General features: G+C 42.3%; 2 protein-coding genes across 6 annotated transcripts in view; both read right to left on the bottom strand.

Annotated features, from left to right (window-relative positions):
* Positions 1-13,634, bottom strand: part of Tiam2 (TIAM Rac1 associated GEF 2) — a 193,919-nt gene extending 180,285 nt beyond the window's left edge. For 2 of the 4 annotated variants that reach the window (XM_023564560.2, XM_063232930.1), the window contains exon 1: positions 13,398-13,634. The gene's annotated coding sequence lies outside the window, so the exon portion shown is untranslated. Of the gene's footprint in view, positions 1-13,175; positions 13,335-13,397 lie in introns of those variants that run through there. The other 2 variants (XM_013151077.3, XM_063232929.1) reach the window with 2 other exon arrangements.
* A 1,344-nt stretch (positions 13,635-14,978) lies between these two features.
* The window catches only part of Scaf8 (SR-related CTD associated factor 8), a 232,920-nt gene continuing 231,274 nt past the window's right edge, over positions 14,979-16,624 (bottom strand). For both annotated transcript variants that reach the window (XR_010041897.1, XR_010041896.1), the window contains one exon: positions 14,979-15,865. The gene's annotated coding sequence lies outside the window, so the exon portion shown is untranslated. The remainder of the gene's footprint in view (positions 15,866-16,624) is intronic.

Below are 16,624 nucleotides of genomic sequence, written 5' to 3'. Positions count from 1 at the left end.
AGCAAGTAGCTAAACTCTCACCTCCACCCTGCATGGAGTCTCACTGCTAAGGAAGCTCCCTGCACAGTGTGATTCTTGCTGACCGTGGACTCCCATTCTTTAAGGTGGTACTGGTATGTGTTGAATTTTGTTTGTTTGTTTTTTTATAATAGCATGAGAAACTGTCCTAGGGCTGATTCTGTAAAACAACAATTTCATACATCTCCTAAAATCATACATCAGCGGGGTTTGGTTAGTTGGCTGGTTTCTGTTTATATCTTCAACCCCTGGCCCAAAATGCACCTAGCACAAAGGTAGAAAACTACATGGTGGGATGCGGTCTTTTGGTATGATTACATTTAGTCAGAAGCTCAAAAGAGGTAAAAATCTAAGTAAGTTTAAAATACTCCTTCTCCAGTGTTGTATGAACACTGTTCTGCTCAATGAACTGTCATAGTAAAGAACAGGATGGAAAATACAGCACTAAAGTGAAGAACTTTACAGTGTACAATGGAATAGGGTACTACAGGGTGAGGGAGATAGAGAATTAGTACTTGAAAAAAAATATTTACAATAAATTGGGCATAAGGAGAGATTATTTCTGAAACTGTGGGCTCTATTCAAATACTGTTTTATTTATTAGCCACTCCTTTTTCTCTTTCTATAAAGAAATCCAGTGCAGTATCAGCTTGGATATATTTATAATACTGCTGTTGGAAGATATCCAGGGTCTACATTTGGTTTTAGAAGGTTCTTCCTACATGGAAGCTATCTCAAAAAGCCAAAACATACACGCTGAAACCCTTGTTAACATTTTCCAAGCATACAGTAGCTATGCACCATTTGGAACCCACCAGAATCCCTCCAAAAGTATCAAAAGTCTGCCAACTTTTCCCTGCATTTACAAGAACAATTCCTGAAAAAGTGTCTGTTTGCAGAAGAATTCCACTCTTACTGGTTTGCTCATCAAAAGTTTACTATCTCCCCACAGAGAGCTGAGTTGGTTTTTAGTGACTTGGCCAAATATCAAAATAGCTGTAATTAAATGGAACTGTGAGGGCCAGATGAGGTATAAAAGCTAAGGGTGATCCCAAAGGAACTAAAATTATGTTTAGCACATGTTTAAATTACATACCAGTCACAGGGCAAGCCATTGTCAGATGCTGTTCTGCAGAAAAAATAGATCCATAAGATGGAAGGAAGTGTGCACGGAGAGAAGCCATGTCACAGTTCAGAACAGCCTGGCGGTAGCAACTCTCCAAGCTTTTCAAAATAAGTATCTCACACTCAATTATTTTAATAGGATACAAAAAATCCAAGAAGCCACAGATCACAGTTCAGCACATTTGAATTGCAAGCTGAAACACTTTTAGAATGCAACAGCTAGACAGATCAGATCTAAGAGGCAGAATTTCTGATTCACAAACTAGATGGTCACCTGTCCAAACATTTCCCTAATTCCCCACCCCTTGCTGACAAGTACACCTTACAAATGGAGTAGCTGCCTAAAATATCCTGATGAGTCACTTGTTCTGTTACTCCATGTTACAGAGGGCTCACCCAGCACTACCAAAGCTTACAAAGAAGAGTTTCTAAAATTAATTAATTTTTGTACCTCTTTCTAAAGCTTAAAAAACCAACTGCTGATTTATGTATATTGTCATATCATTCAGCACTGCAGCCCCTATTCTCTAGGGAAATTTCACCCAGAACAAGGCTTGGAACCTGTGATTCACAGGATATAGCCATAATATTTAACAGATCCGGTACTGTACCATAATTGTAAACATTTAAGGACTGTCATGGGAATGCCATGAGTATACAGCATGGGTTTCTTTTTTTTCTTTTTTGTTTTTTCGGGTTTTTGAGACAAGGGCTCACTACACACAACAGGCTGGCCTTCAACTCACTATGTAGCCCAGGGTGCTCTCAAACTCACGGCATCCTCCTGCTTCAGCCTCATCAGTGCTGTGATTTCCAGTATGTACCACCATACCGGGCTATGACAGATTTTTTTTTTTTCTTTTTTTGAGGCAGAGTCTCACTATGCAGTTCAGGCTGGCCTTGAGCTCACTTTGTAGCCCAGGCTGGTCTCACACTTGCAACGGTCCTCCTGCCTCAACCTCCCAAGTGCTAGGATAATAGGTGTGCACCATCACGCCCAACTGCCATATGTTTCTTCAACAATATACAATACACACACACAGAGTCAGTTAACATGAGCTTCGGAATGAGGTAAAGTATAGAGGGCAGGCAAAGCAGTACTGGTCTTTGCATGGCTTGAGACCAAAGCAAATCTCAGGGTGAATCTAGCAGCTTCTGGTGCTACATGAGCTCACTAAAATCTTGGGGACTTCAGTGAAGCCCCCTGCCACTGCCAAGAGCTCAGCACCTCAGTAGATACTCAGTGATTCTCTCATAACTGCAGCCTTCTCTTTGCCTCAGTTGATCATACTTATTCAGACATGAGGGGAGGGGCCGCACAGACATAAATAGTTTAGAAAGCCCCTCAGGTGAGGAAGACAGACCCTCTCCCCACACTGGCGATCTCTGCTGACACTAAGGCTCTGACCCACCATATGCAGCCCTCAGAGATGTTCAAGAGGGACAGAGGGAGAGAGAACAAATGATTGAGCTTAGTATTCCCATATGTGGTAGTGACCTTTGTTTGAATCTGACGATGTTTTTGAATGAGATTTAACATTTAAACCAATGGATTCTGAGTGAACGAGATAGGCTTGCACAGGGATGAGCCTCCTCCAGTATCAGCCAAACACAGAGCAATGAGTAGAACAAAATGACCATCCTTCTTGAGCAAGAGGAAACTCCGCAGCAGACTGCCTTAGGACTGTCCACCCACCAGCCCTGCTAGGTCTGTAGCCTGCTGGCCCACACTACAGACTTCAGATGTGTCTGCCTCCACGATTCTAGGTTCTGTGTTCCTGGAAACCCTTACACACAGATGACAAATAAAGATAAGCTCACAGGACAGTTTCAAGAAGCAATAGCTCTGCAATGTATTTAGAATTTTAAAGGTGTTTCTTTTTTCATATCAAGCTACGTTGGTTCCCATCATGTGTGTCTTAATATGGGCTATGAATAAAACAGTCAGAAAGGTCAGAGGAAAAATATATACCCTTCAAGGTCGCATCTCCAGTGATCTATGTCCTCCATCGAGGCCACAATTTTCACCACCTCCCACTAGCCAATGAAGTTATGAATCCACACCTGGTAATGCAGGCATGGCTTCAGAGCCCTCCCAATCCACTCACCTCCCAAAGGCCCCACTGCTGATCACTGCTGGGTAGGAGACAAAGCCTTCAATACATGATCTTTGGGGGACTTTTAAGATCCAAAGTGTAACAAGAACCAGAGAGCCAAAACAGGAAGATTATTAAACCAGAAGACAGCTCCTTTTAGGAAAACCTGTTTCAAAGATTGAAAGTAAACAGGAACACAACTATTTCTCAACTCATACAATTAATTTTCCCATACCTCCCATTCCATGAAGTTTAAGGAATATATTAGTCATCTGCACAAGTAAACTTGCTGACCTGCCACAGAACATACCAGTGTGGCACTACACAGACTAGTTGTTAGTTCAAAGCCACATCTCAATTTTATGCTATTTTAACAAACCTTCAAGAAAGCCAAATGGAAAATTACAGCTTAAACAAAAACTAGAGATATTACCATAAGAATTAACCTCTTGAAACTGTTATTGATATTTTTGCTTCATAAAGGAAAATCTTTTTCAAGTAATCTTTGTTAATCACTCCCTCTACCAAAGTAGAGGGCTTGCTTCGGGAACGCCTTCTGGCTAGCATCCTGGATAGTATGGAGAGCTCACAAAGGAAATACCCATTGCCATAACCTCTGTTCATTCATTCAACTCTCAAAGATTAATGAGAAAGATGCGATGCAAAACTCATGACTCAGTAAGCAAAGCCTTCCTTGTTTCTTTGCAACTTATCCCCACCAGCAAAAAGCTCCTGCCTATTTGCATATATTTATAAAAAAATAATTCATTAGCAAAGATATACAAGTTGGCAGACTTTAGATGATAATTTACGAGTGATTTCTTTTTGAGAGTCAGGATTCTTGAAGCTTCCATTGTCAATGCAAGACCGTAGGTATCTGCCCCTACATAGCAGCCCAGGGGGCATTTGGGGCATGGTTCACTGTCTTGCGCAGCAGTTGGGGACATAGCTCAGTGTCACATGACGTGCTTGCTAACCTCTTCCATTAGTGTGAATCTAAACAAAATCAAAACACAGTCTGAATTTCAGGAACATCTGCTTTACGATTATTTTATTTATAACGTAAGCTGATGGATCTTAAAGATGTCAGTTGTTTCTTTTCAAACAAAAAAAAAAAAAACCCCAGAGTTATTTATGACATAAACACAAAGTTATGTTTCTTCTTACATAAAAGGGTGGACTACTTTGCTTCTAAGATTCTTTTCAGCTGAAATAATATATCACATTTGATAAGGAAAAGGCCTATTGGTCTTAGTTCAGATGAAACAACCAGGTTTAATGAACTTACTAATTCATTAGCCCACTGGCAGGCCATTTCTTTTGTGTAAAGCTGTACATTCTGTTGGTGGTGCTGCCAAGTACACAGGCTAAGAAGTTGCTGCCTTTGCTAATCCCAGAAATTCAATGGTTTAGTTTCCATTCTCATAGAAAATCTAAAACATTTCCTGGCTTTTTTTGATGCAGTTTCATTGCAAGACCTTTTAAAGAAAAACAAGTCTAAAGAATTCTGGGATTTAGGTTTAGCTCTTCCGGCCACTAACTTCTAGGCATAGGAAGCTGACATGAGTAGTTGTACTTGCTAGGAACACTGAACCTCTCTTCTGAAAAACAGGCCCAACACACCTACTATACACAGATAAATGTAACCCTTAAATTATATTCTGAAATGTTTTGACAATTCTCAATGCACTCTACAAACATTTAGAGGTTTATCTTGAGACAATGTAAAAATGCACAACTTGCTATTTAGTGTGGAGAGCATTTATACATCCATTTCAGAACTACCCAGTTAGTGATTTGCGGCCAACTGAGTATATTTCATTTTAGTGAATTTTCTAACTTGTAAGATTTATCAAGCCATCAAAATTTTATCTTAGTGACAGCTTTTCAGAAAATACCATACTGCAGTGACATCTTTCTTTAACACATTCCAACACCCCAGCAATGGCAGCCAACTATCTGGGCTCAACTTCCTTACACACTTAAACTAATGGCCAGGGTAGAACTTATGACACTGTAATGTCATCTCCAATTATTTTTAAGACAGGTAATTTTAAAATTCCAATTACATAGAAAGCTGAGCTAGAACTAAGAACACTGCTCCCTGTTGGCATCTTTTAGGAAAAGTCTTCACTGAAGAGATAGAAATGCTTCTCTACTAACAGTTATTACAAAACAGATGTTCCTAAATGAGTTAAAATTCTCCTTAACACAATTCTATTAACACAATTACACTATTTTTTTCCTTCGAGTCCAGATGTTTCTCTTGGAAAATAGTTTCTGTCAAACCACAAATCAATGATTAGTGTAAATTAAGAAAAACTATGCTATATTTATATCTGAATGGTCTATATGTCTCTTTCCCAACTTCCACAAATCAGTTAACATGCTTTGGGCCTTACAGTGTTACACAATTTATCTCAGATGCACATCAAGCAGGAACACACAGGGCGCCCCACACTTCCTCCCCAGCAGTGTCCTAAGAGGGAAAGTCTCACGCCATTTACAGCAGTGTCTCATTCTCCACCTCTGAAATCATGAAAGTGATTTCCAGACGCAGGCATTTTAATAGGCTTTCAAAGACTATTAAAGCCTTGCAGTGTCAAGTTTGAGAACCTTCATTGCTAGCTTCAGTTCTTCCACATGTAAGAAAACATTTACAGACACCTGTTTAGTATCTCTAATTCTCATCTGGCTCATCTTTACAATCTAAGACCAGTAGTGCCATCATTTTACCAACAATCAGTATGACTTCCCTTCTGCCCACTGTGGCTGCTATGTCCTACTCAGACTGTATGTGGCTACTTTATCCTACAGGGATTCGATGTTGTTCATCACAGATTCTATGGGGCTACTTTATAAGGATTCTATGCTATCACTATGGAATACACAGATTCTGGGGAGCTACTTCATTCTAATGGAGTCTGCATTGCTACTGAGTTCTACACAGATTCTGTGGCTCCACTTTCTTCTACATATAAGCCATCTACCTTCTCCCTTCATTTCCCTTCCTCCACTGCCTGCATTAAGGCACTGATAGAATGTGAATTTCTTCCTTGGCCATTCTCCTAACTTAATGCTGATATCCATTGTCCTCCAGTTCCTGAGGCCTTGAAATTTTGTATCACCCACAGCCCAGAAGAGCACAGAAAACAATGTAATGACAATGTCTAATTACCTGTTCACAAACTGTGGCTTTTTTTACTAGTGTTAGGTGTGGCTTGCCTGTCATCTAGATTTGTTCAAATGTTCCAGTAACATAATGGCAGGTTATAGAAACACTGTTCTTAAATGTTTATAAATACTTTTCTTTCACTTTCTTATGCTCTGTAGTTGCACAGAAATAATGACTTTTATAGTTGAAAGGATGCTTAAAAATCAGTCCAAAGCAACCCCTTTGTAAAGTTACAAATTAAGAAATGAAAACCCCAAGAGAACACAATGAATGTTTTGTTCAAGATCACATAGCTGGGGCTGGGGATTTAGCTCAGTGGCATAAGCACCTGCCTTGAAGCAGGCAGTTCGATCCCTGGTACCGATAAAAAGGAAAAAGACAAAAAAAAAAAAAAAAAAAAAAAAAAGATCACATAGCTATTTTTGGCAAAACTACCCAAAACCCAGGAATCTAATCTTCTTTTCAGTGTGGTGTGCTATCTCACCCCCAGAAAGTCACCTCCAATTGGTCAAATAAAAAGTTATGCAAACACATATACATATCTTTCGATTTTCGTTAACCATCAGAATCTAGGAATATCATCAATAAGGCACTGATAAAAGTCATGTGTCTGCCAAAACATTTCAAGTCAACTCCATGGATTGATCACTTTTATACGGCTCACAAGGAATCCAAATGAGAGAGCAGTTCCTGCTCTCCTGGACACACATATAATTACTGGACAGACAACTTGGCACACGGAGAAAGGACCCTCAGAAGGGTCAGGACAGATGATTATTAGGAGTCAGAAATGATCAGGAAAAGATTTAGGAGGGACATCCCACAGTGATGAGGAACCAACCAGTGTTCTCTTGTTACAACAAAATTCTTATCTAGAAGATGAAGAAAATGTTGGGCTGGTGAGTAGGGGCTGGAGAGACACATAAAGAATAGATCCAATTAGTGAAGTGTCCGAGTTGTTTTTCTTATCTTGTGTAAAATGCAGTTGTTTTCCACATGAAATGGACCTATTTCCCAACAAGTAGTTCAACACTTACTTATACAGGAGGAGTTATTGTGGGTAACCAGTTGCACAGAATGATTAAGATTTTCCAGAAGGAAAATTCAAAATGTACAAGTTAAAGGAAAATATTTTGGTTTCTGATTCAGCGAACGCTCACAAGGTTTTATGAACTCATACAGTAGGTACTGATCCCAGAAGTTTTGAATGCCACCAACCCAAATGATAGTTTGATTTATTTTGACATACTCCAGATGTATTCTTCCTCAGCTTGGGTTCAGATGCACAAATGCCCTTTTTTGAATGCCTTCATTTTATATTAGCATTATGGTTACCCAGAGCGTAAGCGACTATTATTCTGCCAACCACCAACTTAGCATAAGCCAGAGAATGAAGTCAATTGCCTGAAGACACCTCTGGAGAAAGGCGAACAATATTATTTCCTCCCTGAAGAAACAAACGCCCTCAAATGTTTGTGTCTTAAAACTGGGTACAGTGGCACACACGGTAGTCCCACCGAGAGGCTGAGGCAAGAAGACTACAAGTTCAAAGCCAGCCTGTGGCTGTGAAACCTGCCTCAAATATTTAAGAAAAGTCAGGGAGTGGCTGGGAGTTGTAGCTCAATACTCCCTAGCTTGAGTCTCAGTGCTGCAAAAAAAAGTTTATGCAATTTGCCAAAGGAGTAAAAGATGTATTCTACACATAAATCTAGATGGCAACAAAAAGGTCTTGGGTTTTAAAATTACAACACAAAATACTGCGCTAAAATTCATCACTGTATTTTAAAGACATTGGGAAACCTTAAGTTTAGGGAAGATTTGGAAGCTTATTTTTGTTCCATTTCCCAAACTACTGACAAATGAATCTTCAAATTTCTAGTTTTACATGCTGTTCCCAATGCAAAGAAATCACTTATAATGGGAACTCTTGAAAAACCATGTCCAAAGGACACATTCAAAAGTCCAACCATAAATTTAAAAAAAAAAAAAATTGTAAGCTGACACCAGAAAAACACAATGAAAGCTGCAGTCCATATTCTGTTACTCAATCTACAAACCTCATAAATGGAAACAAAGCAGCCCAGTTTCCAGCTGGACCGAATGCCTGGAGAACAGTTGCCAAAGCCCAAGGTGTATGAGATTCCCAACAGGAAATGCACTCCACTCGCCTAGCAGAGCATGTGGTTGGGGCACCAGCCTGCATCTCCCAACCTTAATCATTCGTGGAAGAGGCTCAGATTGGGGCTTTATGTTCTTATGTCTATGAGCTTTCAAATTCTAGAGGACTTTTATGAAAACCCCTGATCACTTATAATTATGGACATCCTAATTGTCAGCAGAGGCACAAAAACCTGGCTTTAAGTATCAGCTATGGAATTGCACAACTGTGTGAATTTGGGGAGAGACCCAGCCTTCTCGTGTGGAACAGTGACATGTGTAAACAGCTGGGTGGCATCCTTCTCTGATGTCATTCTCCCTTCACATTCTCCTCTCTGACTGCCACACATCACCCACATTGTTAAGTGGACCTCCTTTTTACCTGTCTCATGACCCTAAATTTATTCACAATAATGCAAAGAGGGACTAGTCTAACAAAGCAAATCTGACCTATCTCTTTACTGCCCCAAACTTAAGAAATATGCTCTGTATCAATGAATGTCACGATTCTTGTCTATTTGAAGTTCTTTACTGACCTCTCATTCTTAAATTTACTGGTTGTAGGGACTTCACTCAATTCTTGGTGAGAAAAGAGTTAAGCAGGTGTTTCTTCCTCATTCAACAACTCTTGCTTCCTGTACACACCAATTAAGAATAAAAGAGATAATATATCAGAAAGCCTACGAGAGTAACCAGTACTTACTTCCACAGCTTTTCATTTTGTTCCAAAGTTTACAAAGTGCTTTCACACATGTGAGCTCATTTAATCTAACAACGCTGAGCTCTGTGAGGTCACTTGGAAGGAGCTCTGGCTGGTGAGGTCCAAGGCTACGGAGTTCAGAGAGACCCACTGATCCCAAAATTTGTTTTTTGTTCTTTCACACTTTTCTGTTAATAATTCTGGCTTCTTTTGTAGAAAACAATATGGAAAGAAATAAAAATGATATCCTTTTATTGTATTAAATGTGCCTGAATATTATATGATACAGATATCTACTCTTTCATAACACCTATTGAATATTTTATTGCATTTAAGGAACATAAACACATAGGTCAAATTAAACTATGACAGATTCTAAAGGACTTTGATTTGTTTTATATACCACAGTACTTTAATCTATCAATGGGTTCATTCATTCCACCATTCAGCATGTTTTTATCTCACATGAACTTCACCTAGGGCACTGATTGTTGCATGTTTGGTGCTGGAAATGTTAGGTATTCCTAAAATCAAGATTCTAGGCCTTCAAGGTTTCATTCAATGATGATGATCTTGAAGATTGTTCTCAGACATATTTGAATAAAGAAGTCATTATCTGAAAGCCAGGAAATGCAGGCTATGTTTCTACATAAAAAGTTCAGTGTTCTTGGATAAGTCCATTTCTTTACCCACAAAAATGGAAGAATTAGCGCATATATATATATATATATATATATATATATATATATATGTTGTTTTGGTTTGGTTTTGAGACAGGGTTTCACTACACAGTTCAGGCTGAACTTGAGCTCACCTTGTAACCCAGGCTTGTCTCAAACTTGCAAGAATCCTACTGCTTCAGCCTCCCGAGTGCTGTGATTACAAGTTAGCCCATATTTAATGTTACTCCACTGCTGTGAATTCTAAAGATTCCATACAATTGGCAAATCCTTTTAATATCTACCAAGTACATAATTTTGTATCAAAAAAAATTTTTTTTGTCTTTTTGAGACAGGGTCTCTCTATGCAGTTTAGGCTGGCCTTGAGCTCTCTTTGTAGCCCAGGCTGGTCTTGACCTGCCTGCTGGTAATGATGACCTTGTCTAGTGAATTCGAAAATGATCTTCCTGCCTCAGCCTCCCGAATGCTGGGATTACAGGTGTGAGCCACAGCGCCGGGCTTGTATCAAAATTTTATAAAATTGTGAGATCATCTGTATTTATTGTAGCTTGAAAGAGTACAGATTGCCCCACAAATTGTTAAGAGTTTTTAACTACACATAAATTTAAAGTATTTTTAACAATCTTGCGGCCAATTTAGCTTACAAATTGACTTCACATCAAAACTGCAATTTCATGTGTAGATTGTGATCTTCAAATGATTCCTTTCAACTGGGTGTGATAGTGCATGCTTATATGGAATCCCAGCATTTAGGGTGGCTAAAGCAGGCAAATTCCAAATTCTTGCCTAACCCATGGAACTGAACAAAACCGTGTCTCAAAGTAGAAAAGGGTTGGACATGTAGTTCAGTGCAAAAGCCATAGATTCAACGCCCAGGGCCTCAAAATGCATAAATAAATAAAAAATCTATCTGATTGGAGAACCTAAGACTCAAAGTCTTTTTTTCTTAATTTTTCTACGGCAACTCACTCTGGAATGCCTTAAAAGTCTTCCATAGAAAGTAGCCCTTTAAAGCAATCTATCAGCATAGCTTTCTGTGAGCAAGCTCTTTATGACCTTATTTTCAAGCTTCTTGCCCCCTTATCCCTCTCAGCTAATCACAGCGGATATGTAAACCTCAGTGCCTTGAAAGGTCATCTGAGAAGGATGATGCCTACTGAGGAATTCACATCCCAAAATCTTCCCTGTCACTGAGGAGATACTGGTCAAAGCATCACTTGAACAGACACATTTAAGATGCAGCACATTTTTTCCTATCTATACACAAAAAAATATCTGTCTCCAGACTCTTGTTTCTTTCTTGTTCACTAGAAACAATCCTTTCTTTTTCTCATCTGTTTGTATAACCTTAACTGAGCTCCTGCTCCATTATTTGTGGTGATAAGCAGTGAGAACAAGGCTTAGACAATGTCACTGCTGACCCACACTGGACCACTGAGTGAATTATAAAAGTTATCCTCTTCCAGTGGAGAGGAGTGCATCAGAGTCTTGGCAAGCTGAGGGAATTGGATTTTAGCCTCCACCTGCCTGTTGGTAATGATGACCTTGTCTAGTGAACAACTCACAGAACTCTACAAGGTGGCATGACCAGATGTGTACATAAAAAATGTATTCTAGGTCTGGAGATAATAGCTCAATGTTAGAGCATTTGCCCTAACATGCACAAGGCCCTTGGTTCAACCTTTAGCAATGCCAAAAGAAAAAACAAAAATGTGTTCTATAGTGCCACTGAAAATTAGGAGAGGAAGAATTTTGCCAAAATATAAAGGGAAACAAAACTTCCTAGAAAAGGTGTTTACCTGACACATGATAAATGTGTGAGTAATCAACAGATGGACCAGAAAAGCAAGAGCAGAAGAAGCAGAAAGTTCATTCACTCCAGACAATGGCATGGAAATGATAACCTGCTGACAGTTCAATGTGGCTGGAGCAGGCAGTGTGTGTGTTCCTGTTTGTAACAAGAAAAGAAAATGAGATCTGAGCAAAGTCACTAGATGAGAACGAGAAGACAGACGGGCCACATTAAGCAGCATCTTAAATAGGCACGTCAAGCTGTTGAAATATGATTCTGAGATCACTCAGGGCTTGTTCTGCCACTGTAAATAATAAACGCCTTCTCAGTTATACATATACATATATATATATATATATATATATATAAAACATTCCATCACAAAACCTGATATCTAAGAAACAAGTTCTATTTTCCTGTAAACTGAGCAGGTTAAAAATGCATTGAAACAGAAATTAGCTTTTTGAACTCTCCTTATCTTGATAATACATTTTTAAAACATAAAAATCCTAAAGGATATCAGGAAATGGTTTTAAGTGGGTATATACAAACGTTATAAGATCAGCAGCTGACACTTCTTATTCAGACCAGAGGGCTGAAGTGTTAGTAGCATATGATCTATACCTATAGGAAACTTAGAAGATTTTTTGAAAGCTTTTAAAGACATTCTAATTTAAATCATTTGGGAAGAAACTCGGAGACAACCACGTGTTATTTGTTAAAGAAGTATTATCAGCAGCCTTTGGGAAGCAGAAGGAAAAAAAGCAAATAACCCAGAAAAAAGAACCAGGGAGCTCTACAGCACAGCAAACAGACCAGGTCTTGGACACAAGGCTGCCAGGGTGTCACCTCTTGCGCCATTACCTGGGAAACCCCCACCCCCAAGGGATCAAACATCCCCATTCTCAATCGTAAACGGAGTTACCCTATTTTTCAGTGTTTTTAAAAAGTTAAAGGGGAATGGAAGCTCATCCGTATAAAGTTTCACCGTTTCCTAAAGATAAAAACACCTCGTGCAATCTTACGCGCATACTTTACGGCAGCTGTCTGCAATCAACGGTTGGAAGAATGGACTCTTTTTTTCCCCTAAACTGTTTTTGGTAAATACGATCCTCTGGGGACACACAGAAACGGCTTTCACAGAAACCTGGTACCTCAGCCCCCAAAGAGCAGCGCGGGTCCGGCGTGGTCCGTGGGCGACTGTGCCAAGACTGCTTCCCTTCACGCCCCCGAATCGCCCTCGGGCTGTACTGGAACCACCCGGGTCCTACATCCGCGAAGCTGGGGGAGCAGAACCCGCTCCCCCAAATGCCCCAGTCCCCGCGCCGCGACTGCCAAGCTGGCGCCTGCTGCCACTCGGCTCCGGGATGGGGCTGGGGGATTCAGGGACCTCGTTTTAGAGCCTGAAAAGTGTTCGCCCCCCGAAACCAACCTGCCAAGAACCTTGGCGGAGAAGATGCCGCCGCCGCAACCCCAGATCGCCTCCCGAAGCCAGCTAGAAGGAAAGAGGGCACCCGCAAAGGGGGCCAGCGTTGAGGGGGCGCTGCCGGGCGCCGGGCGCCGACCCAGGGTCCTGAGAGCTGGCTGGAAGGCGCCGCGGCCAGGCACCGCCGTCCAGACCCCGCCAATGTCCCCGTCACGGGGTGCCCCCTACCTGGGGTCCCGCGCCGGGCACTGTGCGGGTCAGTGGCGCCCGCCTCCCTCGCTGTTAAGGGCGAGGCTCCACGGGAACGCCAGGCAGAGTGGGAGAAGTTTCTGTGTCACTTTGTTCTCCACTTGGGCGTGCGCTGCGCGCCTACAGCGGTCCAGGAAGACCCCCGCCCAGCGAGCAAATCTCGGAGGCTGGAGCGCGCCAGCACCTTTCTCCGCGGCTGCCGGGCCACGCCCAGGACACGCCCCTTGCCCCTGGCCACGCCCTGTCCGCCCAGGACACGCCCCGTTCACTGGGACACGCCCCGCCCGTCCAAGACACGCCCCTGATCCCGGCCCGGGCCACACCCTCTCCCAGGCTCTGTCTCGGGAATCTCCCACCCCGCAAAAACAGCCAGCCAGCTAGTCCGCCCTCCCCAAGGGCGCCGACTGCGAAGCGATCGTGCGCTCCTGTTAGTTCGCAAAGGGTCTACAGTGAACACGATGTTTCCTGCGACCCAAGGAGAGGGAATTCCCAGACCAGGAGAGGCTTCAGGGTGGACGTGACAGCTGGGTTGGGCCTGAGTCCGGCAGAATTTGACTAAGTGTAAAGGTTGCAGGGTTTATTGGGGAAACTTGAAAGACCCCGTGGGCCGGGATGAGAAAAGGGAGAGGACACTGAGAAGCAGGAATCCTGGCTGCCTACAGGCCAAGTCCCAGAACCTGTATTCTTGCCCTGTACCCGAAGGCTAGACGCTGAAGAGGATATGGGAGGGAAAGGGGGTTACTTGGTCCCCCAAGAGGCAGACCCCGCGCCAGGACTAGGGAAGGATTCTCAGGGAAATGACTGTGGAATCAAATGCAAAGGGAGCTGGGAGAGCACCAGCACTGTGCAAACCTTCATTCTCCCAAAGCAATCATTCTAACCCCATGCAGACTCAGAACATCTACAAATTCTACCACGGAAGTGTCCCATGTAAAGATCCCATTCTCCTTAGATTCTCCTGGGAGCAGCTAGGTGGGAAGCATGACCCAGGGCACAACCCACATGCTGGATTTCAGAACAGAACAAGTAGGGTCCATTAGGAGAAACGTTTGCGTCTCCCCACCGCTGCCTCATAAGGAGTCCTAAGCCTTTGAAGTTTGCTGGAATCAGACTGACCTTTGTTCCACCCTCCATCCCCTCAGGTTCTGTGCACCCTGACCCAGTAGTGCGGACCCCTCCCATTACTGAGGCTCGCTCTGGATCAGCCCAGGAAGCCCTAGGTACAGCATCCACCTCTCACCTTCCCCTAATTTATCCCCTCCTCGCCTATGCTTTAAGACATTTCTTTTCGCATGTTACTTATTTCCACAGCCCTTCCAAGGTAGGGAAATATTTTGTGTTTACTTTTTTGCGTATTATATTGCATGTTTCATACTTTGAGGATGTTTTGTTTTGTGGTTCCGAAGGTAATATGTTGCAAATTTTTAAAAATTCCCTAGGCCCAGGTGGCCCCCAGTCCCCTCAGTCTTGCAGAGACATCATGCCTTCCTTGACAGCCAATGGCTGAGCCTCCATCCCATGTGTTGTAGTCTGTGTCCAATCAAGAGAGAGACCCATGCAGCAATTTAAACAGTGAAGTTTAATAAATTATCAACTGGAATAGGATTTGGAGTAAGGAGGGATAGACAAGAAGAGAAAGCAAAAGAAAACAGGAATAGCAGCTAGGATTTAAGCAACCACACTCCTAGGGTTGAGGTAAAGTTCTCAAGGAGGAGCCTTCCCCCCTTCCCCTGGGGGGAAGATATCCAGATATCCAGGTCCCCTTGGGGAAGACACAGCTATCTAAATAGCAGAGGTATCATTCTGGTTCAAACAATTAGAACTTGCCGTAAATTCACACTTTAGAACTTCCTGGGTATCTACCTTTTTAGGGTGTGGAAAAAGCTGTTCCCTTGAAGGTGCTGCTTGGAAGCACCTCACTACCAAGTCCTCAAGGATGTGCTCCAGGGACAGTGCTCCTGGCAAGGCCACACCTGCAGGAGCCTGCCTAGCTGGAGTCCAGGGATTTAGCTCAGTGGCACAAGCACCTGTCTGGATGACTCTAGACCTCTGCCTGCTACCTAACGAAGCACCAAACCTGCAGACAAAGGCAATTGTTTAAAGGGTCCAGACCAACTTTTACAAAGATGGTAAAGGATGACATTGGGACTAAGGGACAGTGTGTTGACAGCCAGTACACTGGGGCACCTCAGAAGATCCAGGTACTGTCCAGCTTTCTCTTCCAAAATATCTGTTCATTTCAGGGTAAACACCAGCATCTCTACAATTCTTCCTGCAGGCAATTGTCCCCTTCACCAGCCATTTTGTTCCTGATGTTCCTCTCCGTTAGGCTGCATCTGTTCATTCCTCCCCCAACAGCTTCACCTCTGCTGGAGGCATGGACGACTCCTCCCAGCCTCTCACCACAGCTAGGACCAGGCTATGAGATCTGCAAAGCTGCATGGAAGCTTTGGGGAAACAGAAGGGAATCACAGAAGGAAAAAGAAAAATATTAAAAACAAGTAACAGTTTTGAAGACGTGAAAACATCCCAGAGACTCCCCAAAGTCATCTCTCTCCATCCTGTGCCAGGACAGGAGGTAGGGAAAAGCAACAAGTCTCCTCTGCAGGTGGCACTGTCATAGGACCTGGCAGAGAGCAGAAGCGGTCCGTTCCTCTACACACCTGGTCCCACACCCCTAGACTTAAAAAGACTGTGGAGATACAGCCCTTTAGTGAAAGTGAATATACGTGTCTTGATAGGAAGAGAAATTGAGTGTCTAACACTCATTTGACCAACTCAATAATCCATGTGCTGAGTGTCTATTCAACCCTTGGTTTTGTGCTGGGCAGCAGGGATATAATCTGTCATCATTACAATTTGAGGGTGACAGTAAACAATCTTACAGCTAGTCATTTTTATGTCTCATAAATGGCTATGATGGCATAAAACATGTAACACAGGTCAAATATCCCTTATTTGAAATGCTCCAGCCAGAAGTACAGAAGTGATTGGGATTTCTTGTTTTTGTTTTTGTTTTGTTTTGTTTTTCCCTTTTTTTGGAGATAAGATCTCACTATGCAGTTCAGGCTAACCTTGAACACACTTTATAGCACAGACTGACTTCAAACTCACTGCAATCCTCCTACTTCAGCCTCCCAAGTATTGGGAGTACAGGCGTTTACCACTACACCTGGCCTGGGGTTTCAGATTTTTCAGTTCCTGGA

This window comes from Cavia porcellus, unplaced genomic scaffold (genome assembly GCF_034190915.1).
Source record: "Cavia porcellus strain 051 isolate PalLab524CR breed Dunkin Hartley unplaced genomic scaffold, mCavPor4.1 scaffold_22, whole genome shotgun sequence".
Lineage (NCBI taxonomy): Eukaryota > Metazoa > Chordata > Mammalia > Rodentia > Caviidae > Cavia > Cavia porcellus.
Note: the sequence above shows the minus strand (reverse complement) of the source record. Positions and strands in the feature narration are given on the sequence as shown.